At 44.0% G+C, this 27,941-nt stretch overlaps 1 protein-coding gene across 1 annotated transcript in view; it reads right to left on the minus strand.

The window, feature by feature from the left end:
* The window catches only part of dag1 (dystroglycan 1), a 114,144-nt gene extending 86,843 nt beyond the window's left edge, over positions 1-27,301 (minus strand). The window contains exon 1 of the mRNA XM_055647802.1: positions 27,160-27,301. The gene's annotated coding sequence lies outside the window, so the exon portion shown is untranslated. The remainder of the gene's footprint in view (positions 1-27,159) is intronic.
* Between the last annotated feature and the right edge of the window lie 640 nt (positions 27,302-27,941).

The raw sequence follows: 27,941 nt of genomic DNA on the forward strand, positions 1-27,941 counted from the left end.
AGATTCAGCAAAGCTACCTTCAGCTACCCAAAACCTATCCACTGAAGCGGATATAAACTCCTTCATACCGAGGGTCTACCTGAGAGAAGAGAAACTAACTTCTTCTAGCACTCACACTAGGAACTGTGCAAACCTCCACCTCTGCCCTCTTGTGCAGGGACCCTAGTCCTCCCAGGGGAGACAGAGGTTCACATACACCTCATCTAACCTCATCTACTGTATCTGGTGTTCCTGATGTTGCCTTCTGTACAATGGTGAGACCAAGTGTGGACTGCTTCCTCCATTACCAGAGTGAAACCACATGCAAACTGGAGAAACAGCACCTCATATTCCACCAGAGTAACTTACAGCCTCCCACCTGTCTCTTTTCCCTCCGCCCCACCTGGACACACCTATTTCTCCCCCATTTTCTTTCCTCCCCCGGGCTTCACAATCCACAACTCTTGGAACAGTCTCACACTTTCTGGTCTTGTCTCTGGCTTTTGTTTCCATCATCTACCCGTCAAACCCTCCCTCACGTTTGTCTACTTATTACAGGCCACTGTCCTGCCAATTTTTCATTTCCCCTTTCCAAAGCTACAACCAGTCTGAAGGTCTCGACCTGAAAAAACACTGATCAATGTTCTCCAGAGATGTTGCCTGACCTGCTCAGTTACTTCCAGTACTTTGCATCCTCTTGTGTATTCACATTTTCTCCTTTTCACTTTTGTTGCTATGCCTTCAGCTCTCTAGAGTCCAAGCTCCACGAATCACTCTGTCCCTTTCTTCCAGAAAAAATGCCTCTGACCAGACCTTCAGTTACCTTATATCTTTCGTTATAGCTTAGCCATTGATTGCTGTCTGATGCAGTTGAATGAAGCACCTCGGGATGCTTTATTTAAAGTTAGAGACAGATGTATCATGATCTTTTAATTTTAGTTTAGTTCAGAGATACAGCGCACCGAGTCCTCGCCGACCAGCGATCCCCGCACATTAACACTATCCTACACATACTAGGGACAATTTGCATTGATGGCAAGCTAATTAACCTACAAATCTGTGCGTCTTTGGGGCGTGGGAGGAAACCGAAGATCACGGAGAAAAACCCACGCAGGTCACGGTAGAATGTACAAATTCCGTGCAGACAGCACCCATAGTCGGGATCGAACCTGGGTCTCTGGCGCTGCAAGCACTGTAAGGCAGTGGCTGTGCCGCTGCGCCACCCAAATTAATGTCTAAAATTTTAGCATAACATATTGTTCATGCATACGCAAGATTATTGGTTTCTCACACACTAACTAGGTGGTGCAGTGGAACAGCTAGAAGAGCCATTACTTCCCAGGTTAAGAGCCCGTTCAATCCCCTTATTTGGTTATAGTGGACAATCAGGAATAATTGCACCCAAGATCAGAATTGAACCCAGGTCTCTTGACCTGTGAAGTAATGTACAGTACTATTAGAAAACCAGCTAATAAATTATAATTCTGAAAATGAGAAGATTTTTACCAAATAACTTTTATTTTTACGAGGATGTTTCTGTAACCGGCTTCCGTCTCCGCACTAGTATCCTCGCTCCGTTAAGGGATCTTTGGTGCGGAGATGGAAGCCGGTTACGGAAATGGGGCCGAAAATTACCCATGAATCTGCCCATGACTGTACTACGTCTTTTTCGTTGAGTGATCTATCTTGCTTGCTATAGGATCTTTGTCCCAGAGGTGCAATGGAGTATCAAGTGCCACCAACACAACTGGAGACCTGACTGTACACATTGGGTCTCATCCATCTCCATGCCTATCCAATCTCCAGAAATTATAGATAAGTCAAAGCAATGTGCAGACTCCCTGCTCCAGCAGGAATTAACATCAATAGGCAACAAATGGAAAACAATAATTTATTTGCATGTTGCTTTTCATGTACCTAAGGCATAAATACCCAATAAGTATATCTTAAAATGTATGAAACAAGCAGCCAAGCAAAAAGTCCCCAAGACTAATGTGATTCCTTTGTTTTAAATCTCATTTGAAGAGCATTTTCTCAACATTGTATGGGAGTGGAGACAAATTATTGCATAGACTCCAATACCATTTCAGAGATTTAACACAGAGGTCCAGCTACCTTTTAAAATGTGTGCATAAAAAAATATATCAAAATTGTAATTCACAAAATATTTGTTTTCTTTTCACAATTATATATATATATTAACAGTGTGCTTGTGGCTTGGACTTGGGTGTTAGAGCCAAGCAGGCAAGAATAGAGGCATCCATTTCTCTCTTAAAATCTGCCGAGAAGCACAGAAGTTCGATTGCAATTAACTCCAGCCTAAGGCCAGAGATCACAGCCAGTCAGTTCTAGATACAGATAAGTAAAGTACAGAAGTGAAAAAAAGAGAAATCAGAGAAGTGAAACCATTCTCCTGACTCAATGAACAGATTCCTATCCTAGGAAAAGGAAAGGGATGAAAATTGCAGATATTTGCTTGTGATCGTGCTCCTCTGACATTCATAGTGCTGGAGCCACACTCGCCCTGCCTTATCACAAATTCCATGCTCACATGTGGACTTGCCCTTGTGAGCAATGATCCATACAGCTGACTCTGTCAATTAAGAAACCATGGATTGGCTTTCATCTGATCGTGAGCAATGCAACCACTGAAATTACACACTGCATACAGTTTAAATCCAGCTTGGCAGGGAGGAATTGGAAAAGAATCCTAATCTTCTGATTTCAGCCTTTTATTCAACAGCAACTGATTGCCAAGTTCCAGCTACAGCCATGTTAGGATGTGTTGCTATCCAGAGGATCAGATTCAATAGCACAAACGGGGTCAGGAAAGAATAAATTATCACATTATGGCACAGAATTAGCCACAGAAACAGGCGCAAGTACATAAATATTACCCTCTATCCAATCAGACAGCCAACATGGTTGTTCGAAAATCTAGATGTGGCTAATTGAAAATTCCAATTAGTAAATTAAAATGAGCAATAGATGTTATTGGCCATGTGATGTCAATAATTTTAATCATATGCACATAGACTAATGTTATTGCAAACCTGTTGTTAAAATTATACAATGAAGACCAGAACATGCAAGGTTTTTATGACCAATGGGAGCACTTTACTCCCTTTAGTCACCGAATTGTGACACTTGATAAAATAAATACTTAATCACTGAAAGCTAAAAAAAGACATCACTTTCAATATTCATGTCTTTGGCCAAAAAGAGATGTGTTCTGGACATTTTTTTGGCTACCCAAGTTTCGTGACTATTTGGATTTAACCAGCAATCCACAGTTCAGCGTATCTGTCAAAACATTCTCTAGAGGTGGTGGTAACAAAAAAACCTCAATAGCAGAAATACTTTCAACAAAAACACCAAGCAGCTCTCTCTCCTTCATGATTTTTGCTCTTATTACGGCAATCTTCGTTAATAAGAGCAAAAATCATGAAGGATTTACGCCATGTTCCTCATTCGGAGACGACTCTGGCAGCATTGAAATCATTGAACAGGATTATTCCTATTTGGCCAATCCCAACCCTCACACAACACATTTAATTGCTGAACAATATTTTTGTTCAGGCCACCAAAGGGCACTAGTCAAAAATGGGTGAATCGGAGTTGAAGTGTGGATGAAACACAACTACAACAAATCTCCATTGATAAATCAGACAGGACTTGTGGTGCCAGATTAGATTTAATTCACTCCAATACACTAATTTATTTTCTTTACAGTGTTACGTTGTAAGATTTTAGTTAACATGGTGAAAGAGCTATTAGTCAAATCTAAAATGGAGTCGTTCTTCTACAAAAGCATGGACTAGTAGAACAAAAGAATGGCTACTTGCCAAGTCTGAATGACTTTGTAAATTATATGGAACACAATATGGAGGACAGGTTGTCTTTTCAATAAAGACATTAAGATGGCAGCCTGTAGTAATAACATGTGGTTCTTCAAGGTCATAAAGAAGCCAAAGTTGAAAAAATAGCTGACGCTCCAGAGATAAGTAATAACTTGTTATTGGATGAGCTTGATTTGGACCCAGCTTTCATATATTGTGAAAGGCTGCAGAATCTTTCAGTCATGCCATATTCAGACTTGGTAGGGGTGTTTTACTGATAAGAAAAATGTATAATTGTGCTAACTCTCCTTTGTTCTATGAGTGGGAGCCCGAGAAGCACTGAGCAACGTTTGTGCTAATTGTAGATCTTTGCCACTCTCGTCTGACGAATCAATTAAAGATTGCCACGGTTTACCATTAACAGTTTTTGTTGCTATCTGCTTTTAAAGAAGCAAACTTTGACACTGGTAAAGGAGCATGGGAAAACGCATGTGGTAAGGTTCAAGCAGGTGAGACCAACAGAATGAGGCAAGTTGCAAATGCAGAAAGCAGAGACCCAGGCAAATAGTAATTGCAAACATCAGTTGGGAGCCAAATGCTTAACTATTGGGATTTCCCTGTGGTTGGAGAACAGATTATTGGAGTTTATCTGTATTTGTAAAGCTTGTACGCCAAACAGCCAATTTTGTTCTAATGGGAAACAACTTCTTTCAAGACTGTAGGGCACCACAAAGTGCTTTCCAATCAAACAATGAAGGACCACTGCATATAGCAAAATTGCACTGATTTGAGCAGGGAATAGGGTCAGATGCTGGAATTTTGAGCGGGAACGGGCTCTGGTGTAACTCAGCAGGCTGGGCAGTATCAATGGAGAGAAATGTACAGATGGCGTTTTGGATCTTAGAGACTGAACACTCGTCTGCCATCTACCCACTTAATACATTTGCTAAGCAATCTCTCCCTTCCTGAATCCACCTTATGAGTTGCAGTTCTTGCCCCATTCCTTATCTCTTTCTTCCTACCATTTCTCCTCCACTCCATCAGATTAAAGGATGCTGCCACTATGTCAATTGTCCATTCCCTCCACAGAGGCGGCCCGGGCCATTGAGTTCTTCCAGTATTTGCAGTTTCCTGTGTTTCCATGGTCTGATGAAGTAATGTGAAAGGATTCCAAGGATGTTCACGCAGCTCCACACCTTTGTCCCTCATTAATAGCATTTTAAATACGGTCAGTAAATCTACTCAAAGCATCCAGGACTGCAAAAAACATGTTCATTAATGGCTTCTCAGTTTAACCAGACAAGCCAAGCTCCCTTCAACTTCTCCTCCAGCTGCTCTAACCAAGAATTTATTTTTTGAAACAAAAAGACTACAAAGTTTACAGATACAACAGTTCATTCATAGCACAAGATGTACCATTCATTTAAATCTACATTAAATCAGCTGAGGTTTCAAGCCTTCAGCAGGCAATGTGGACTGGCCTTAAACTGTGACTTTTTCGTTATCATGTAGTCTTGGACCATGAAATATGCAGTCTTGCGATTTTTGATCATAGCTAACCTCACATTGTAAGAGCTGCCAATGTCAGAAGACCAGAGGACAACTTTCAACAAATTGATATTCTTCTAATAGCAGTTGACCTTAGATGTTTCCTCTTGGATATAGCCCATAGTTTAGTGTAGAGATATAGTACAGAAACAGACCCTTCAGCCCACCAAGTCCATACCAATCTGCAATCCCTGCACATTAACACTACCCTACACACACACTAGGGACAATTTACACTTACACCAAGCCAATTAACCTACAAACCTGAACGTCTTCGGAGTGTGGGAGGAAACCAAAGATCTCTGAGAAAACCCACGTAGTCACGGGGAGAACCTACAAACTCCGTACAGACAGCACCTGTGATCGGGATTGAACCCAGGTCTCTGGCGCTGTAAGGCAGCAACTCTACTGCTGTGCCACCATGCTGCATAGAACAGGGTCCCACATTTACTTGACAGAGATCAATGCTTCCCTGTCCAGATCTTCTTGCAAATGTACATTTCAGAAAATAAGGACAGTGTACCTCCAGGGCTATGGGCAGTGATAAAAACAAGTGTAGGAGGATCTTATGGAAGAGGGGTCTCACCTCCTCCCAAGACTAACCCTAGTTGCTTGCTTGAATGTTCTGGTAATGAGTTGATTGTGCAAACAACACAGTATGCATGAGAGAACAACCTGACACGATCCACGATCTCCCATCACAGAAGATACTCAAAATGCCGGAGTAACATCATAGATCCTCCTGCTGGCTATGAAGCTTGATTCAACTGAATCACCTGCCCCAAAGCAGCCATAGAAAGATGCAGGATGGAAACAGACCCTTCAATTCACCAAATCCTTACCAACATTCAAGCACCCATTTATACCAATTCTTCCTTGACCCATTTTAATCTTCTTACATTCCTATCAATTCTCTCTTCCCACATCAAACAGCGCAATGAGGTGGCCAATTTCACATCACCAACTTCTCTTACTTTGCATGTAGTCAAGGGTAGAGATACTTTTTCTCTTGGATTTTCATTTACCATGTGTTAAAAGCATAGCACATCCAACAGGTCTGGCCCAATCCCATAAAGTGATTTTGTGGAGTTTGTCTCAAACATCATAAGTTAATGGGTGACTCCAAACACTCCTGTTTGCTGCCACCTAAAACCTCAGGGTACAAGAACACAACATTCTGGGATACTATGCAATGATGACCTTCAAATTATAGAACCTGGCATAGGAGGACTTGCAAATCCTAGATAAATCTGACTGCCAGGATGTTGTCGAGTCACCCCCTCTCTTAAGAGCTACTGATCAGAGCTGTGTGCAAAATTTTTTGGAGAAGAACTTGAATCACATCTCATCCTACTACTTAGAGCAAGCTCTAGATTAGGAGATAATTCTAATTTTTTCCTCAACGTCAAGCCCCACAAACTGCAATTAACCCATATGATCTCAACCAGGTATATTGTTGCGGTGATCAATTTTCTGGGTTGCTGAAGATATTGCACAGAATAGCATATTTTACTATTTCAGTCAAGTCTTGATGCAGAATTCACTTTGTCATTGATTGTGGAATTATCCAGCTGCCTTTCTAACAGCTGAAATTGCCAACTGGGTCATGGACAGCAACAATGGAAGCTGCTGGAGCAAAGCAATTATTTCCTCTTCAGTGCTGGGACAAAGCACAGCAAGGCATTGTCAACAAAAGCTTTGTATAGTAAATGTCTAAAGTCAATTGCTTGGTTATTTTTCCCCAACATACCCAAGGAACACAAACTGCTCCAATTGCTTCCACCTGAAATGTCTTGACCTCTCCAAGGGGCTGGTTCCATTGCGGTGAAGGAGGCAGTACAGGCTAGCAACTAGATTAGCATTGTTCTTGATCAGATCGCCTCCTCCTCTCAATTCCTTTTCAAAATCCAGGTTCCTGGAGGCATGGTGCAGTGAATCTTACACAATACCGTTTTCCAGAAGAGGATGCATTGGACCCTGACATTTCTGGTTTATGGGAGTTGTGTGCCTTGCACCTGGAGTTACTACTTCTGTTTTCCTGGAGGTGGGAAGAATCTGTGCTGCTGCTCCTGACATTTTATTTTTTGTCTCAGCATTATATGACAGCATCAGAATTTCTCTTCCTTCGCTTTGCAATGTTACTTGATGACAGGATAAGTCATTGAATGGTGAGATCATAGGATCATATGATAGGAGTAGAGTAGAATTGGGTCACTTGGCCCATCAAGTCTACTCCGCCATTCAATCATGGCTGATCTATCTCTGTCTCCTAACACCATTCTCCTGCCTTCTCCCCATAACCAGACAGCCATACTAACTGAGACTCAGACTGAAGTGGAGAGGACTTCGGCCCCCTCTCCCTACTATCCTACTGGCCAACGTACAGTCACTAGAAAATAAAGTGGAGGACTTGAGGGCAAGGATGCTTTATCAAAGGGAGCTGAGGGAATGCTCTGTTCCGTTTCACAGAACATGGCTCACCCCCAGCTCCCCAGACTCAGCAGTCCAGCCTTCTATGTTTCTATGAAGACTTCTCCATCCACCGTATAGACCGTACACTGGCATCTGGGAAAGGGTGAGGAGGGGGCGTCTGCCTCATGGTCAACTCTGCCTGGTGCTAAGACATGGCAGTCCTGTCCAACTCCTGCTCTCCACACCTCGAACATCTGGCGGTGATATGCCGCCCCTTCTACCTTCTGAGGGAATTCATCACCATCATCATGACCTTGTTACAGACTTCACAAAGAAATGTGTGGAGGACTGCATCCCAACAAAATCCTTCCAAGTGTTTCCCAATCAGAAGCCTTGGATGAACTATGAGATCCGCACTCTTCTGAAGTCCAGATACCGGGCATTCATGTCTGAAGATACCGAGAACTACAAGAAGACCAGATACGACCTTAGTAAGGCCATCAAAAAGGCCAAAAGGGACCTGCTCCAAGCTGGAGGATGTTCGGCAACTGTGGCCGGGCCTGAATGCAATCACCTCCTACAAGGCAAAATCAGGAGGCAGCACACATGTCAGTGAAACTTCACTCCCTGACGAGCTCAATGCATTTTACGCATGCTTTGATAGCGAGAACACTGATGTGCCTTCTCGAGCCCCCATTCGCTGTGATGGTATTTCGGTCACAGTCACTGAGGTCGACGTCAGGAAATCCTTCAGAGGGGTGAACCCTCGGAAAGCGTCTGGACTTGATGGCATACCTGGTCGTGTTATAAAAACCTGTGCGGACCAACTGGCTGGAGTTTTTACAGACATTTTCAACCTCTCTTCTGAGGTCTGAGGTTCCCACCTGCTTTAAAAGGGCATCAATTATACCAGTGCCCAAGAAGAGCAAGGTGACGTGCCTCAATGACTATCGACCAGTGGCACTAACTTCGGTGGTGATGAAGTGCTTTGAGAGGTTGATCATGGCGCAAATCAACTCCTACCTCGACAAAAACCTGGACCCACTGGGGCTGCTGTCACTCCCTTCGGGGGAATACGACCTTTTTGTCGTATTCCCCCCTTCTTTGCCTCCGTCTACGCTGAGGCCTAGCGGAGCCGGCGACCTCGGGACTCTGGAGGCAGCTGACAGGACTCGTCCTGGGCTCGCTCCTGGCCCAGCCCGGGATGGAACGGTGCTCCCGTGAGAGCGGTATGGTGAGGGGCTGGAGTGGCCCAGCCCGAGGGAGGAACGGCACTCCCGCTGGAGTGGCCCAGCCCGAGGGAGGAATGGCACTCCCGCTGGAGTGGCCCAGCCCGAGGGAGGAACGGCACTCCCGCTGGAGTGGCCCAGCCCGAGGGAGGAACGGCACTCCCGTCGGAGTGGCCCAGCCCGAGGGTGGAACGGTACTCACGTGAGGGCGATCCGGTCCGGGGGCCGGGACGACGTTCTGCCGGCGGTGTCCAGAGTCCTGGGTTCAGCCGCGGGCCGGCGGCTGCGTGTGCTGGACTGGAGGTGCGGCGGCTTCGACCACCCCGGGCCGCAGTGTTTGAACCGGCCCGTTCTCGGGGTTCGGTGAGCTGCGGGACTGTTTATACCATCGCCCGGTGGGGAATCGCCTCAGCGCAGAGGGAGAAGAGGGAGAGACTGCAACCCTAAGATTTTTGCCTCCACCACAGTGAGGAGGTGTTTGGAGGACTCACTGTGGTGGATGTTAATTTGTGTTTATTGTTGTTATTATTGTATCATTGTATGTATGACTGCAGGCACAAAATTTCGTTCAGACCGTAAGGTCTGAATGACAATAAAGGAAATTCATTCATTCACTGCAGTCGGCTTACCGCCTCAACAGATCAACGGTGGATGCGATCTCGCAGGCTCTCCACTCCGCTCTGGACCACTTGGACAACAAAAACTCATATGTCAGGCTGTTATTCATTGACTACAGCTCGGCATTTAACACAATCATCCCCTCCAAGCTGGTTAACAAACTCTCAGAACTGAGTCTCTGCGCATCCCTCTGCAATTGGATCCTCGACGTCCTCATTCACAGACCCCAGTCTGTCCGTATTGGTGGAAATGTGTCAGCCTCGATAACAATCAGCACGGGAGCACCTCAAGGCAGCGTGCTCAGCCCCCTGCTGTACTCGCTCTATACTCTTGACTGCGTAGCCGGTCATAGTGCAAATTCCATCATCAAGTTCGCTGACGACTTCACTGTTGTGGGACGTATCACTGATGGAGATGAGTCAGAGTATAGAAGTGAGATCGACCATTTGACCAAATGGTGCCAGCACAATAACCTGGCTCTCAACACCAGCAAAACCAAGGAACTGATTCTGGACTTTGGAAGGGGTAGGATGGGGACCCACAGTCCCATTTATATAAAAGGGTTGATAGTGGAGAGGGTCAAGAACTTCAAATTCCTGCGTGTGTGTGCGTGTGCTATATATATCAAAGCAAGAATTTCATTGTCTTATCTGGGACACATGACAATAAACTATCTTGAATCAAGAATCTATCCATCTCTGCCTTAAATATATCCCCTGACTTGGCCTCCACAGCCTTCTGTGGCAAATAATTTGACAGATTCACCACCCAAGCATCCAGGCCTGTGATCCTTTTAACACAGGCACATCTGGATTCCCATTCTCTCTCCCCCCTTCATGTTATCAAAACTAACTTCAGGTATGGGAGATTTTCCAACTGAGGACAGGGGTTTATTACTATATCCTGTATAGGAGGCCTGCATCCCCCTTTCTCCTCCTCCATGATTTTCTAATAAGGAGATTGCCATATTGATCTCCTTTGGGTCAGTTGTGATTTTTCTCTCTCTCTTTGCCAAAGATTGCAGCATTTGGTTTCCTGGTATTCCAGTGTTTGCTCCTCCATCCTATGCTATTGGTAGATGACTCCTGTGTATTTGGGTTTGCCACAGGCTCAGCACACAGTACTAGGGTGACTATACATCATGGAAAGTGGGTGATTTTTCTCCATCATTGTCTTCTCTTCAATATATATGCTCCCTCTCTTCCATTCACACATCTTCTCAGGATGGGCATGTGGATTAAACTTGTGTACCATTAGCACAAATCCCTCGCAGAGATTGGGGTTTTGTGAAGGTGCATAATTCCCTTTTTGAAAGCCTTGATCAAAAATCCAACTTTCCAACTTTCTTAAAAGTAATATCAAAGTATTCATCACAAACAAACTGAGGGCTGAAGATTTTAAACCTCACACCTTGAGCAAGATATGCTTCACAAAAATATTTTATTCACAAAATTTCAAAATTAATTTCACAACTCAGAGAACAAGATATTGCTTACTTACAAAATTGACATTTTAGCACAACATCAATTATCTTTATGTATGTTCCGTAAGCAATGCTCATGTTCTCCCTCCCTCCTCCTCCCCTCCAACAACATAATTCCATCCACTCAGACGTTCAATAGCAGCATGACCTTCCACATAAGGCGTTTGTAATGGCTGTGTCTAGCTTCATCATGTCCCTAAACATGTAGACCCACGCCATGGAATATGTTATCTGCAACTTTCATTCACGGACTTTTCCGTGAACTGTGGGATCAATAGATTTTGGACCAAAGTATGCCTTACAGCTAGCTGATAATGTTCCTGCAGCAATTGACATTTCGGTCCATGTGTATCCCTGGGAACAAACTGCAGAACAGGTTTCTGTGTTATGTGTTAAGCAACTGTTCAGGATGAACCTCAAAGACTACTACTTTCCTCAACTTTCTTGGAAAACGTGCATTTCAATAAATGGTTTATTAATTTTGTTTCTTCCTCAAGGCCAGTACGGAGTGAAACCATGACTGGGTTGTGCACGGAAAATTTGACAGGCTTGACCTTTCACACTATTTGCTTGTGAAAGTCTTGGTACTTATCCGAAAACTTTGGTTATGTAGTGTTTTGTCAAATGCCAGACAGTCTACCAGGGAATCAGGCAGCAAGATTCACTGTTTCCTCACACGATTTCAAGGGCGCACTGCACATACGTTAGCCTGATGGAGACACAAGAGATTGCAGATGCTAGATTCTTGAGCTAAACACCAAAAGGCTGGAGGAACTCAGCAGAACAGCTAGCATCTGTGGAGGGAATGGACAGACAAAGATTCGGGCGAGGACAGGTAATCATAAGAAAGGTCCTGACCCGAAACTTCTGTATGTCCTTTCCCACCACAGACGCTACCTGACCCACTGAGATCCACACAACTCTGATTGACATGCTGTCAAAACAGAAGCTTCAGACCAGAGTGGAGACTTTATACCAGGATGCAATCTGCAGGTATAACACGTGGTAAATAATGCCAAAGTAAGAGAGAAAGGTGTAGTGGAATTAGGTTCAGCCAAGTTGACAGAAATTTTCTTTTCATGGAAGCCGAATAGAGGTGTAGTCAACGACTTTGTTGAGCGGTGTGGGCTGAATCACCTGCAGCTCAACACCGACAAGACTAAAGAGTTAGTGTTGGCCTTTAGGAGGAGAGGAACACCCCTGTCCCCATCAAGGGTGTGGATGTGCAGTTTACCAAGGAGTACAAGTACCTTAGAGTTTACCCAGTCAGTGAACTGGACTGATTCAGGAATGCTGAGGCACTGTATAAGAAGGGACAGTGCTGTCTGAACTTTGAGGAGGCTCTGCTCTTTCAACATCTGCAGTAAGATGCTGCAGATGTTCTATTAATTGGTGGTGATCAGCCATCTTCTTCGCTGTCGTGTGCTTGGCAGACGAGCAGAGGCCACGGGCATCAACAGAATCAACGAGCTCATCAGGAGGACTGGCTCCATCCTACGAGTGGTTGGATTCATTGGAGGTGGTCTTGAAGAGGAGGATGCTCTTCAAACTGCAGAGCATCTTGGACAATACAGCTCACTCCCTCCATGAAACACTGGTCAACCTGAGGAGCACCTTCAACATCAACAAAATGCAGCACAGAACACCAAAGGAGATCCTTTTTCCCCTGTGGCTATCGAACTGTACATCCCCCTCTCCCTTCTGTTGTGGGGTAGACCGACTCCCCTTCCTGCACCCTCCACAATCTTTGCACATCACCAACCCTAGACTTCCCACTTGTCACATTAATTTCATGTTTCATGTATCTTGTTGTGTTTTATGACTGTTGGCTGACCAATTTCTCTCCTGGGATAAATAAAGTTTATTCTATGGTATCATAAATTGATGCAGGATTAACAGACAATCTATGAGAGAAATGTTCAGAGATTCCATTGAATGAAAGAGGTTCACTTCAAAGGTCCATTGGTTGTTCTCAAACCATGCAAAGGAAATCACAATCCACAATTACATCTTACCACCATGCCACCACTCACGAGAATTTCCATTAGCACGGTTTTCTGTTTCTCTTCTTTCCAACCCACCTCTTTCAAGCACTTAATACATTGGGTAGGAAACAGTCAGACCACATCAATAAGAGGGGGTCACGGAATGAACGTTCACGTCGCGGCCCTGTTTTCACCAATCTTTCCACCACCACGCACAAGAAGCGCAAGGCAGACACCATTGTATGCAGATGCCTAGAAGTGTGTTCAGCTCTGTCTGAACAACTTCTAATCTTGCGTGGACTCGATAAGACCAATAAGATGCTAAAACATTTAAACACCAGTCACTCCACCCAATTCCAACACCCTTCTTGACTCAGGAAATAATAATTTGATTGCTTCATTCATTTGATTGCTTCATCATTCTTTCATACATCAACAAATTTTAAGTAAGTGAGGGGAAGACCAAAGTCAAGGGAACCAAGCAAGGGCAGCATTTGTAGTTCATAATTACGTACAAACTGTGGGGAAACACCAAAAAAAGAAAATGTGTTTTTCCACTAAAACAATCCATGGCCAGCTCTGTCAAGCACCATCTGCTGCAGGGTCTGCAGGTCTCGCACTGGTCTCACTAGTCCATCAGACCACAGAACTGGTGCAGAAGCAAGTCATCTCCAATCCTTAGCGATGGCCTAAGGTGGTAATGATGACAACTCAAGAATACAATGATCACCATAAAAGAGATAATGACATCACACCAATGTTAAAAGGATCTTGAACAATGGTTGAAATATCAATTCCAAAGACTCAAATGTAAGGATTTGAAAGGTTATTATACAAACAGAGGACTAGCAGATTAGACAGAGGCCACTTGCAGCTGTCTCCTCTTCACCTGAAGCATCCTATTCACCCATATTATACAAGAATGCACTTTAAAGCAAATTACTGCAGGCAAATCGTGGGAACACACGAGATGCTTTCTAAATACAGTCAACTTCACCCTCTGCTGCCTAAACTTGCTGCCTCCAGGGCCTCCCTATCACTGTCCGGACCTGCTGTGGAATTGCTGCCATGCTAGGAATTGCTATCTAACAAAAAGATGGAATTATCCTGCTTTGCGTCAAGAGAGAAAAAGACAAACTGGGGAATTCCAATAGTGCGACTCAAGTCTTTTCTTTGTATGCTCTAATCATGAGCAGGACAAGATAAGGAAATATACAGAATGCGAATGCAAGATATAGGGTCCGGAAGTGGCGGCACTGTTAACAGCTGCGGCTCGCCTGCAGTCCGTCTGTCTTTACTTTTTTCTGTTGGTTTTTTTTGTCTTGTTTTGGTTAAGTTTTAGTTTGTTGGGTTGTGTTAGAGGGGGTGAAACATGTTCTCTGTCTCTTCCTTCGGGGAATGCGACTTTTTTGTGTCGTATCCCCCTTCTCTGCCTTCGTCTGCACTGAGGCCTAATGGCGGAGCTGGCGGCCTCCAACCTGCGACCGACCCCGAGGCTCTGGAGGCAGAGCCAGCCAGGACTCACCAACGAGAGGCTGGCTGTCTTCGGGGCTAAGGCAGCGGTATCCCGACTTGCTGGTGCGGCGTTCTGGCTTTCGGCGGCGGCCTGGAGCTGATGCAGCGGAGCTCAGAGCCGAGACTGCGGGACACGGAGCTGGGGCGGCGGCCCCCGGAGCGGAGACTGCGGGACCCGGTGCTGGCCCGGGCGGCTGATGCTGTGGCGGGCCGTCTCGGAGCGGAGACGGCGTTCCGGCTTTCGGCGGTGGCGACATCACCACGGAGGTCCGCTGGACTGGAGCGGCATCTTCGGCCTGGATCAATCTCCTCAACGCAGAGGGAGAACGAGGGAAGAGACGGAGACTAAGACTTTGCCTCCATCACAGTGAGGATGTGCTTGGTGAACTCACTGTGGTGGATGTTTAATTTGTGTTTATTGTATGTTTTGTTATTATTGATTCTGTGTATGACTGCAGGCAACATAATTCCGTTCAGACCGGAAGGTCTGACTGCCAATAACCTATTTATCTACCTATCTATCCACGCATCTATCCACCCATCTACCCACCCATCTACCCACCCATCTACCCACCCATCTACCCACCCATCTACCCACCCATCTACCCACCCATCTACCCACCCATCTACCCACCCATCTACCTACCTACCTACCCACCTATCGTCCCAGCTACCCACATGCATCATACCTACCTGTGTAAGTGGGTAAGTGTGTCTGTTTAGTGTTCAGCCATGATCGAATGGCGGTGCGGGCTCGACCTACCTGGTCGTCCCAGCACATGCACCATTGGAGTGTGTAACACAGTCACTAAGTAATCTTTACTATCACAGCATGCCTGAGGTATATCGTCACAGAAAACAAGTTTCACATTACCGGGGCCCTGCCCCAACTTGGGCCTCACCGCACTATGATTATTCATTAACCATTGAATGTTTTTTTTAATTAGATTTATCCAGCTGACAACATGAAAGGCAGAGTCGCCCTGACCTAGCTTTAGTAACTCAACGCTTGTTCAGACCACTGCGTTCCTCAACAAGAGTAAACCAAAAATCCAGGGATAAACAGGGAAAGGAGGGGTTGGGGTAGCAATGGGCACTCAAACCATCTCAGTTGTACCCACTAGCTTTATGTAGTAGGTTCATGGTTCTAAGTACTGTCCAAGACTGTGTAGTACTGTCCATGGTTCCAAGCTACATCCTCTTGGTCTGTTAAATTGTAGTCTCTGGAAGAGGGCGGAAGCAGGCAGAGAGCAAAATTGGATGTTGGGAGGCAAATGGGGAAGAGGGTGTACAGGGAGAATGAGAAGAGTCATTTAGTTAGGCTCTCAAAATGGTCAATAAATTGGAGTAATGCATGAGACATGGGTGACGAAAATAATCAAATTTGGTTATGATTATTACGATATAACATGCATTGAGCATATCATTATGCAAGAAGTACTGTATTATCACGATCACTTGCTAAAACTGGATTGACCATTTTAATTCACTTTCCCACATCGATCAGCCTGCCCTTGGCGTCCTCAATTGTGAGAGCAAGGCCACACACAAAGTGGAGGAACACATCCCATTACATTCTGGTAGCTTAGAACTGAATAAAGTACTATTGACACGGAGTAATTAAACTTCATAATAAGTACTTTAATAAGAATACATATAGGAACCATTTCACAGGTGCTGTAGGCTCAAAGTTGTAGTTTAAACTGAAAGCATGGTTGCTCACATTCCACATGGATCAAATCAGCAATAGTGATTGATCTACAACAACCAACAGTATGAATTTGTAATTCTCCACCCCACCCCCACATATCTGCCAATATCCAGTCACTCAAATTCCCTTCCACCATTTTCCTCTCTGGCTTTAAATTTCACTCCTCTTCACTCCTTACCCCCCTTTGTCGGCTTTTCATCTCTAGCTTTCGTCCATCCATCTACCAAGCAAACCCTTTCCATCTACCATGTACCAGACTTTGTACAGCCCCACCTCTTGTTCCAGCTTTACCCCCCCCCCCCCTATAATCAGTCTGAAGAAGGATCCTAACCCAAAAGGTCACCTGTCCATTCCCTACGGACATCTTGTCTGACCTACTCCAGTACCATGCTTTGCCCTGGATTAATCCGTTTGTCCAGGGTTTGTGTAATAACTTGCCCCATCTTTAATTTGAGTTCTTGTGTGGCCTTTAGCATTCAAGGTGATGCATAGTGGGATGATTACGTTGCAATGTTTTCACAAATAGAACAATGTCATCTCTATAATTACGAAGGGCTACTGTGAATTATTAAACTGGATAAAATATTTTTGACAATGCCCTTTTACCACTGATGTAACGCCTGTCACACTTTGACTTCAGTCAAAGCCTGTGCAGTTCCCTCCTTGTTTCTTTTGACAACCCAAGATCCACTTCATCCAGGCCCGGTGATTCTTCCAATTTCAAAAGATGCTCAAGTCATTAATTTCCACGACGTTGACCTAGTCAATCTTAGATAAGTCTTAGATAATAACAAGGAAATGCCTATCTCACCAGGGACTAACTCTACTGAACGTTTTTCCTCCAATTATTTATTATGCAAAAGAATATGTGTGTTATGATTGTGTTTATAGTTTGTTTGGTTGCTTGTCTTTTGCACAAAAGTCCGCGAGCATTGCCACTTTCATTTCACTGCACATCTCGTATGTGTATATGACAAATAAACTTGACTTGACACTGCAGATGCTGATTTATACCAAAGATAGACAAACCACGGGCATGACTCAAGGGGTCATGCAGCATTTACTTCTTCTTCTTGCGTGTGGCGTGCACAGCCTAAAGTTGCAAGACAACTTTTGTCCCGTTTGATCCTCTGTTTGTGCATGCCAGGTTGATTGCATTCGTTGAAACGGGGTTGACCACGTGGTTGCAATCTCCCACCCCGCAGCATCTCTGAAGAAAATGGATAGGCAATGTTTCCGGTCGGGCCCTTCTTCTGACCCGACCCAAAACATCACCTATCCATTTTCTCCAGAGATGCTGCCTGACTCCCTGAGTTACTCCAGCACTTTGTGCCTATCTTTGACATTTATAAATAGTTGTTATCCCAGATTCCTGAAATACACCACTGGTCCCATCAAGTCATTTGAGTACCAGCCCATTAACCCTACTCTTGCTCTTTCACCTTACCAAGCCACATCAAACTGCATTCAATTCCAAGAGTTTCAAGTTTAAACTATATTCTTAACAGAATATTAACAAGTGCCTTTGCAAATCCATATCAATTGCATTCATTGTCTTTGCAAAACATTCAAATCAGCTGTCGGGCATGACCCATCTTTCAGAATGAAAAACATGGTGAAACAAGAACACCATATTTGAACAGAACAACAAACATTTTAAACATCATGGCATGAACCCAGAGTCTCCTGAGCAACATGGCTAAGAGCAGTTCCATGCTTGCTGGCATACCAGTTGCACAGCCAAGGCATGGTATCGTCAGCCTTTGGAGAGTGGGCACAAACTAGCTATATGGAATGATGCTGGCCCTCTATAGTTTGATGTGGAAGGGTTGGGACTGCTTCACTATCAGACGCAAGCTGCCTGAAAGCAAATTGTGTGTAAACATCTTTTCCATTGGTGTGAACCTTCACCTCCACAGTATAGACCAAATCTTTCAAATAGATCAATTCTTTCATTCACAGCAAATGCAAGCAAATATTAAAAATCCCAACATTAAGCATAAGTGCTCTCTCCTTCGTTCAATATTTGGCAATCAATAGGGAAACAAATGAGGAACCACACGCACACAAAAAAAAATCAGCCACCCAAAGCCACAGACTTAAACTATACATTAATTAGTGGCTTCAATCAGGCAATTTGAACCAACTCCTTTACTATAAGCAGTCACTTCTTCTAAAAATATCACTGCTATGAATATCCCTGAATATTTTTAATCACTGAATGCACTCAGCTCCTTTAACCCACTCTTTTCCCACCAACACTCAATTACTAGCACCTACAAACAGATTCTATTGCTCACCTTTTCTTAAATCAATACTGTTAGTATTGTTCTATTAACCATTACATTTATGGAGAATCAATTATGTTGTTCCTCTCCTTCCATGTATTTACCGCTCCTGATCGAAAAGATTCAAAGAGTGGTAATGTTCCCTCCTAGCATTAAACATGTGGCAAAATTACAGGTTCATGCCATAGTTCAAATAGCCAGCCTCAAAAAAATGTCAGGAGCGTTATAACAGCTAGTGTGGACTGCCACTGATCACTTTCCAGCATTACTCTGTGAGCAAATGAATTGTGAACATATGGGCTGAGCCCATTATTGATTCATCCACAACCGAGGGGGTACTGAACCAGGCTGTACTGTGACCCTTCAAAACATGCCCAGTGGAAGTCAAAATATGAAACTAGAATCTCGAGAGAGAGAGAGAGAGAGAGAGAGAACAAAAAGGATCCAGCTATCCTCCTTGCAAAGTGTTTGAACAGGTACTTGGATGTGAAAGACAAGGTGGGAAATGGGCCAAATGCAAGAAAATGGGATTGGCATTGATAGGCGTCATAATAGCATGGATGAAATGGGCCAAAGGGCCTACTTCTGTGCAGCATGCTTCCATGATTCTCAGATAGATATTTCACAAGTGACAATGGATGGCCAGTACCAATGGAACTGCACCAGCGCTGATTTGGAGGAGAAAATCAAGAGACAAAGAATGGTGGGGGTGGCTGTTTTAAAGGAAGAAAAGTACCAATGTTTCTCACAAGGTTTCCACACCACACCCCGGTCAGATTGATAATGTCACCCCAAGGGAGAACCAAGAACTTAAAAGGGGAGAAAGTCTACAGTACGGTAGAGGAATACAGGCCCAACTATTTAAATACACTCAAGAGAAGAGTGCTACTGGCTAACAAATGATGGCACAAAAACTGCAGTACATAGTTATCCTTTACTTGGACAATTACTCTGTTCAAGTTTTCCTATTTATTAGAATGGCACTCCAACTCAATGGCATGCCAATGAGTTGTCAGAGCACTACCTTTGTGCTCAGTGAAAAGAGAATGTTATAGTGTATACAGACCAAGGTGTTTTTCAGAGTAAACAAAGTGAACTACACATTCAGAGAACATGACAACAGCATCTCAATCATTACAGATTTGGTACAAGGTAACCAAAAGTTGATGGGGCAGTGGAAATGAACCTTTCTGTAATTAATTTCTAAAACACCAGTGAAACAAGAAGGTTCCAGTTCTATTCCCTGGTTTGTGATGCACCCAACCTTAAGCCACAACTGATCAAAGGCCTACAATTTAAGCCTTGTTAATTTCCTTCCTGCTCTAGGTACTCCCATTGGGAACATCATGCTTAAAGATTTTTCTCCCATTAAAATGCATAAACAACTAAAAATTGGGGCAAAAAAAAACAAACTTTAATATAAAAAATAATCTTTAATTTATTTATATCAAAAGTAAATACAAAACCACAATAAAATAGCATTGTGAGACCTCCTGCTCACGAAGCTTGCCCCACACAACTGACCCGCCCCAGGTGATTCAAGTTTTCAATGATGATAACAGTTTTAAAGATGATAAAATCCTACAAAATGAACAGCAGGAGCACAAAGCTATCATTGCTGAAGCTGCCTGCAACCTGGGGCAACTCAGAAGTCAACAGGAAAGATTTTGACAAACCACATACTGTTCCGAATGGTGGCACCATCGAGTGTGGTAGCCTCGCCAGTAGCTGTCTGTCCTTTCATCCTTTTTGTTATTTTTAGTCTGTCTAAAAGTTTGTTTTTGGAGGTCTTTTAGTCTTTTTTTATGCGGGGGAGGGGGGGGGAAACCATTTTCCCAGTCACTACCTGATCGAGGATGCGTCTATTCTCCGAGCTTCGTCTTCGCCGCCGCCCCCCCCCCCCCCCCCCCCCCCCCCACCTCGCGACCTACCATCTGGATTGGCGCGGCCTTTCCTGCCAGAGCTTCAGCGGCGGCGCAGCAGAGCAGGCGATGCCTTACCGGGATCGCAGTGTTGGAGCTCCGGAGTGTTGGGCTTGCCGACTGTAACACCATAGAGCTGTGGTCTGCGGAGCTTCCCGCTGCAGGCGGTGCTGACTTTAACATCGCAGAGGCCTGGGATCTTTTACCGAGGATCGCCAGTGTTGGAGCTCCACCCAGCTCGGCCTGTGGACTTCGGAAGCCGCAGCCACTGAGAGTGTTCTTCCATTCCAACGTCAGAGCTCCGATCATCCCGGTGAGAGGGCCCGAAACATCGGGCCACCGTTGCGGTGACTGCTGAGGCCTCAATAGGCCCCGACCACGGGTGAATCTAGTCCCACCCCTAACTTGCAACCCTTGAACCTACGCAATCTTACCTGTTCCCCACCAGCCCCAATGCAGGATTTCAACTAGAAACATCAAGTTACATATTTTGCCTCCATGGATGCTGCTTGAACCACTGAGTATTGAGTGGAAGGTGAAACACTAGCTCTGTGCATTAACTTGAGGAATCTGCAAATATGAAAAAGTTCTAGATTGCACCCAGAGTTCGTGTTGTCCAGCACAGAAAAACTCCCTTCAGTCTATTGCATCTGGGCTGACCATCAAGCATCATGTACACCGTACCTTTTTCTCTCTTGTATTCTCAAAGCCTCTCCCCCAAATTCGTCATTAACTACCTACACCAAGGGCAAGTTACAGTAGCCAATTAAACTATGAATGAACACTACTTGCCACCAGGAGTAAATCATCTCACTAACAGGCAGAGCATACAAACTCCACATAGACCACTCTTGCGGTCAGTATGAAACCAGAAAAGATCACTCCTCAAACAAGCAATCTTTGGACTACTTCCTTAGAGGCCAAAACTCTGGAATCATTCAAGACCAGGAAATGGTACATGGGATGGGGATCAATGGGTTTACAGTCCAATTGAAGAGCTAGCAAGCCAAATGCGTTCGTTTAGCATAGATATGTGCGGCATGATCTCACAAACGAGCATTGTCATATATCTTGTCATTTTTAACTTTTCTGAGAGATGTCGCAAACCATAGCATTCTGACATTTTAGCGTGGGGGAATGATATTCCAACAATGCTGACTTTTAGTTTCTCAGACAATTCCAGCATCTGTATTACGTCTACTGTAAACAACACATTACCCATGTCAAACACACACTCAACTCAGTCACAAGAAACATTTCTTCTGCTGACCCAGATGAGAACATAGTTCTGCTTCACACTGCCTTGCTATTGGCTGAAGTTAAACATGTTGTTACAATTTAACTTCTGTTGGCACATCAAAGGAAATCTCATTAGTACGAGAATCTAGAATAAAAACTTTAAAGTTTGCATGAACTTCCTCTTTACAAAACTATACTTTTTCTAAATGCCTAAATTTACACTGGAAATCGCTTGGTAAACTTGCCAGGTGGTAATCAAATCTCCTTGCAACCAGCCACATTGTTGCACTCCAACTGAACGAGTCTCAATCCTTATTTTGCAAAAACCCTTGACATCAACCAATTCAACTTCTTCACTTTCAAACCATCAGTAGAGCTTGCGAGAAATACATGCGCCACACGAGATCACTACATAACTTATTTTTAATTTTAATCTTTTTTACCTTGTTTAATAATGTTTTCATCATGCTTTAAGTTTAGTCTATTCTTAAATTTAAATACAATTGAGCTTGAATAGGGAAAGCAACTCTATAAACAACCCAGAGGACAGAATGAACTGCTCTTCAGTCCATTCTCAATGCTTGCCAAGAAAATCCCAGCCACCTTTGCTAGTGGAGGTAACATACCAGACACAGCTCTGATGTTCATCCTTCACATCTTGCTTTCATTAATTTAGCCAATTTATTTACAGAAGTCAGTGAAACGCACCAGCTATGCAGTTAATGTATTGTATGGTGTTAATGTATTGCAGTTCATGTATTGTGAAATATTGTCTTGTAAAACACACCAGTGCAACGGTGATCCTAAAGTTATAAATTAAACAGGGTTCAATGATAACCAAATATATCAAGACAAGCAAATGGGAGTAGGTATTTCAGCCCATTAAGTCTGTCCCGCTATTTGAACTTGTTTACCCAACACTCTTTGCACCATTTTTACTTACAAAAATCTATTCACCTTGGTCTTTGATCTAAGCTTGAATTGAATGAGCATCGACAGTCCAAGAAATCACAACAACACCCCCAAATTGCACGACTCTGACTGAGTTTCTGTTCGAACGTTGTTGATTAATCTCACCATGGAAAATAGTTATTCGGGCAAGATTCAGCAGTCTACTGGTAGTCACCCCACCCTCAGTTCTACACAACTGCTATCTTCAGGGGAAAGAAAATTCCCTTTCAGCAACAAAATAATAAACACTTTACAGTCTACCACTGGAGCTTAAGGACTCACTCATGAAAGAGAAAAAGGTCCAAGGAAGACACTGCAGTAAAACTTCCACCTGACATCCATTTTATATTTTACTTTAAGGCATGCAAGCAAGATTCTTAGAGCTCTGGATAGCAAAAGTGGAAAACGCAAACTCCCAAGCTTCCAGAGAGATAACTGCCTACATTCTACAACTACAAATAAAAACAATATTAAATGCAACCAAAAAATACTATTATTATCATCATGCGCTGAACTGCCTACTTTGGCACATTATCTGCATCTTACTGCACTGGCTTACCGAGATAAAACCAGGGCCACTTTTTGTACAGGGGTAAAGTGGAGAGCACAGGCTCAAATCTTTGCCAATGTACAACATATTAGGCCTTGGATTTAATTTAATAATATACATATTGAAGTGATAAAAGGCTCAATTCCTTTATTATGTTTTTTTCCCTTGAAATTGTATTAGGGCCAGTTTCCATGACAATATACCAACAGTGGCAATTCTAATAGAAAACCAATTGCATGTGGGAGGAGAAAGGTATCAGTATATTGAAGCAAAAGGTCCTTACTAATTCTCACTGTCCAACAAAGACTGCAGATCAGCCCCATTTTCCAAAAGCAGTAGGGATTGGGGGGGGGGGGTGTCGGAAATAATGGTGGCCCTCAAAGCAAATGTTTACTGAACCTCCCTGACCATCTTCACCCACGTATGCTTCCTGGTGCTGGCTAAGTTGGTGATACATATCTAAAAATGCATACTGCTGTTATCTCCACAACATCACATTTGCATGGCCGTATCTTCTAAAGCAACTTTATGACTGCCTTCTTACTCTGCTCGAAACAAATAGGCTACTGTCATATAGCAAAGCTGATTAGCATTTAGTCTGCAAGCTTTAAATATGCTCCTGGTCACTACTAGTTTAATTTTAATTTCAAATCACAAAGGTCCAGAGAAGCACCAGAAGCTCGAGCAACAACATTTGTTAGGCAGAAGACTAAAGTTCGTGGAGGCTTCCAAAATAAAAACTCAGCTCATAACTACTATTCATGGTTTTCCAAACAGAAGTGACTGGTAATGGCTCTGATGTTAACAGTTATATATACACACATCGTTTGTTTGCTTCACCTTCCCCTTTTAATGTTAAATCACAGCTGCCCTCAACTCTATTACAGATTTTGTTCTTTCCTCTCTCCACTTTCTGCCCTCATTGTTTGTCAACACCTTCCAGTTATGAATTCAATGTCATCACCTGAAACTTCAACTCAAAGCATAGATTTATGCAACCTGATCTGCTGAGCGCTTACAGCATTGGATATACCAGATTACAGAAAACTGCTGTATTTTTAAAAAGGGCTTTTTAAAAAGAGGCCGGTTCTCTGGATACTTTCAAGAGAGAACTAGATAGGGCTCTTAAAGATAGCAGAGTCCGGGGATATGGGGAGAAGGCAGGGATGGGGTACTGATTGGGGATGATCAGCCATGATCACACTGAATCGCTCGAAGGGCCGAATGGCCTACTCCTGCACCTATTGTCTATTAGCTTATATCATAACCAAGACTTCAATAGAGACTTAGCTAAAGTATGTGCCATTTTGGCATCAGGACAAAGAGATAAGTTACGAGGTCAGGTTGCGTAAATAAAGCTGTTATTTCCAAGTTTAGGAGTTTAATAAAATTAAAAAGGGATTCATTGATATAGGTATGAAGAATTTATCACCCAATGATGTAGAATCTTAAAAAAAAAGGAGATAACAAAAGTAGAACTTGGTTCTTTTAGTTGTGAAACTAGGAAAACGTTCTGGTTTGTACTTTTAACCAAACATCCCAATACACTTCACAGAACCAAACAAAAAATGACACCGCCATAATATACAGATATTTGAACAGGTGGTCAAAGTTTGGTCTAAGAGTTAGATTCTAAGGAGCATCGTAAAACATGGAAAGCTTGCGACAGCTGACAACATGGCCAAGAAAGGAGTAGGGAAGGATGTCACGAGTGCATGGGGTGGCAATGTAGTGAAGGAATGCAGAATTCTCAGATGGTTGTAAGGCTCGCGAAATGGAGATCAGTGTTGGTTTTTAAAAAGTGCCTTACAGCTGTACTACAGGACAGTGTCAACATTTTACATACCATATCTAATATTCTAAACTTCTATTGGAACAAACATCTATAAATGGAAAGCAACAATGAAACCTAACTGATTTGTTATCACATAGCTACAACAAAGATTAACATGAAACACTGGTAATTATTAAGCCCGACAAACAGAACATACACATCAATTTCATGAGAAAACTTCCACTTGTAGTCATTTCACAAGCATTGACATAGCCAAGCTCCACTCCATGCCTGTGAAAGCTAAAGGGAAGGGCTAACCATTCAACTTGATGGGCTTGGGATTACACAAAGACTGCTTATTCAATTATGCAGACACAAATTGGGCAAGCAGGTGATTGAAAAAAAAATCCTCACACACTAGTTATACCAAGAACAGAAGTGCTGCTCTTGCCTCCAAAATCTATCCAACAGTGGTAACAGATTATCTAATCACCATCACATCGCTGTTTGCAAAAGGTTATGGTGGGCTGCAACAGTCAAAAGTACTTTGGCCTTTTCTTAAGCCTTGGTCTTTTCTTCCTCTCCAAACCACAACCATTTACTCTGCTCTACACAAATGCTACTCGGGGTAACTTAAATGCAAGTCAAAATTCACCAAAATAGAGCACAATTCCATAATGCCAAAATTCCACTGCAGAGACAGTTGTCATATGAGCAACTTTCAAAAATAGGTTACACCCACTTAAATCGTTTCATCAGTTCACCCCTTCTGAATTAATATTTATCAGAATGCTAATCAGACTGAGTTTAGTTTAATTGTACAAAGCATTTGCTCTTCTACCCCTACCCAAAAAGAAACGCAGCCAACGTTACACTGGCATCCACACCACATTCAAGATTCAAGTGTTTATTGTCATGTGTCCCTGATGGAACAATGAAATTCTTGCTTTGCTTCAGCACAACAGAACATAGTAGGCATGACTATAGAACAGATTCATCAATAATATTAAATGAAGCTCAAAAACTCAGGAAAACTTCAGATCAGACAACATCTATAAGCAGGTATCTTTCAGGTGTTGAGCCACACAATCTGCTGAAACATCCACAACAGATTGGAAAAAGATACCAGTTTTTCCATAATCTTTCCAGCAGTGGCAGATTTTGATAATCTTTAAAAAAAACCCCGAATTAACTCTTTAAGCAGCCCCACAGAATCCTCACTACCTTGAAAGACATTCTAACATAACCTTGTAATTACACACAATACCAGCAACACCAAACTATCTACCATAAATTTCATTTTCCATATTGGTCAAAGTGGTTAAATTGTAGTAAACCAGTGAAATTACGGAGCTTCAAAAGCTCAATACAATACTTGATTTAATCTTAGCCGTCTCCAGTAGTCTCCAAAACAAACCTTGCCCTGATCGCAAGACTCTGAAAAGTTTCACATTTTCACAAGTGTTCGTTTAAAAAGAGAAATAAATAGATCAATAATTAATTCACCAAGTATTCTTTAGGGGTCAGTTATGCCGCAAGTTATTGCTTATCTAACACAGTTGTCACTAGACTTATTTAGCATGTTGATATCAATGGGAGAGACAAGCAAACATGCCAAGTAACAAGTGATAATGTCCTATCCCGCACTAGACACGAATCACAGCTGAAACGCAGCTACTACCAACGCACTATCTCTCGCCAGATGTATCCCAGGAGCGATCTGCCCAGTTACACCGTATGCATTAACGGTGGACGATGGGCGAACACGCATCCACTTTAGATGCCAAGGCAAGAGAACAGCTCTGCCAGGCCAAGCCTGCCCCATTTCAATCGTGGGGCAGTTGGCGAAACTTCGCCGGCTGGAGGTCACTTTGAAGCGGCGGCAGCGGCCTACCCCCGGCCGCGGAAGGCAACTCGAAGCCGAGAGGACAGCTGAAGGGAGCGAGACGCGAGCGGTGGTCTGGCCGCTGTCCAGGGACTGACAGAGGGGAGGTGGTGGGGAGACGAGGGATGTGGTGAGGTGGGGTGGAGGGGGGTGACAACTGGCGCTGATTTAAAGGGAAACCTCGGTCCCCACCCACCCCCTAACCAAACGCTTCCCGCGTTCTGCGCCTACCTGCACGGTGCTGCACCAAATGCTTCTTGCCCCTGTGGCTGCGAGACGGTGTCCGGGAGAAGGCAGTGTTTCCCAACCCGCCACTACATCCATTCCACTCGCAGCCGCGACTGCGCCGTCTGCAGCTGCGGCTCGAGCACGCTCCCCCTCCCCCTCACCGCCCTCGACCGGGCAACCGTTTGCACCAATCACCGCCCGCCTCTGCCCAACGATCCCGCCCCTCCACCCGTCAGTCACAGACACACAGCCAATCCAAGCCGCCGCGTTCCTCCACACTACGTCACTCCGAGAGAACGGACCAATCGTAACTCGATCCATCCAACCGCCCCCTCCCCGCGCAGCCAATCAGCTGTTAGAACAGATACACCAATCGCAGCTCGGAAGCATCATTTAACCCCGCCCCTAGACTTACGTCTTTCTAACCAGCCAATCGTCTTTGCGGATTGGCACCGCCCTCCGAAGGGGGCTGGCCAATCAGCGACACGACACCCCGCTGCAGGTGCACCGAACAGCCAATCCGAGCCCGGTCCGTCCTCTCGCGCGGCTCGTGGCTGGCGCCTTCACGGGGAGGCCCCAGCCGGTCCTGCTTTGGTCCAGGTGCACCCTGGAAATCCAGTTAATCTACATCCCTCTGGGTCTACTTGCAGCAACCCGCTCCAACTGTTGGGTAATGTGGCTCCTGGCTAAACAACATTTCAAAAAAATGTTAATCTCCATGGATTGATCCCCATCATGAGTCTGCATTCTCCTCCAGCCCAATGAGCCCTTCGAGATATCCAGGC

Source organism: Leucoraja erinacea, chromosome 16 (genome assembly GCF_028641065.1).
Source record: "Leucoraja erinacea ecotype New England chromosome 16, Leri_hhj_1, whole genome shotgun sequence".
Lineage (NCBI taxonomy): Eukaryota > Metazoa > Chordata > Chondrichthyes > Rajiformes > Rajidae > Leucoraja > Leucoraja erinaceus.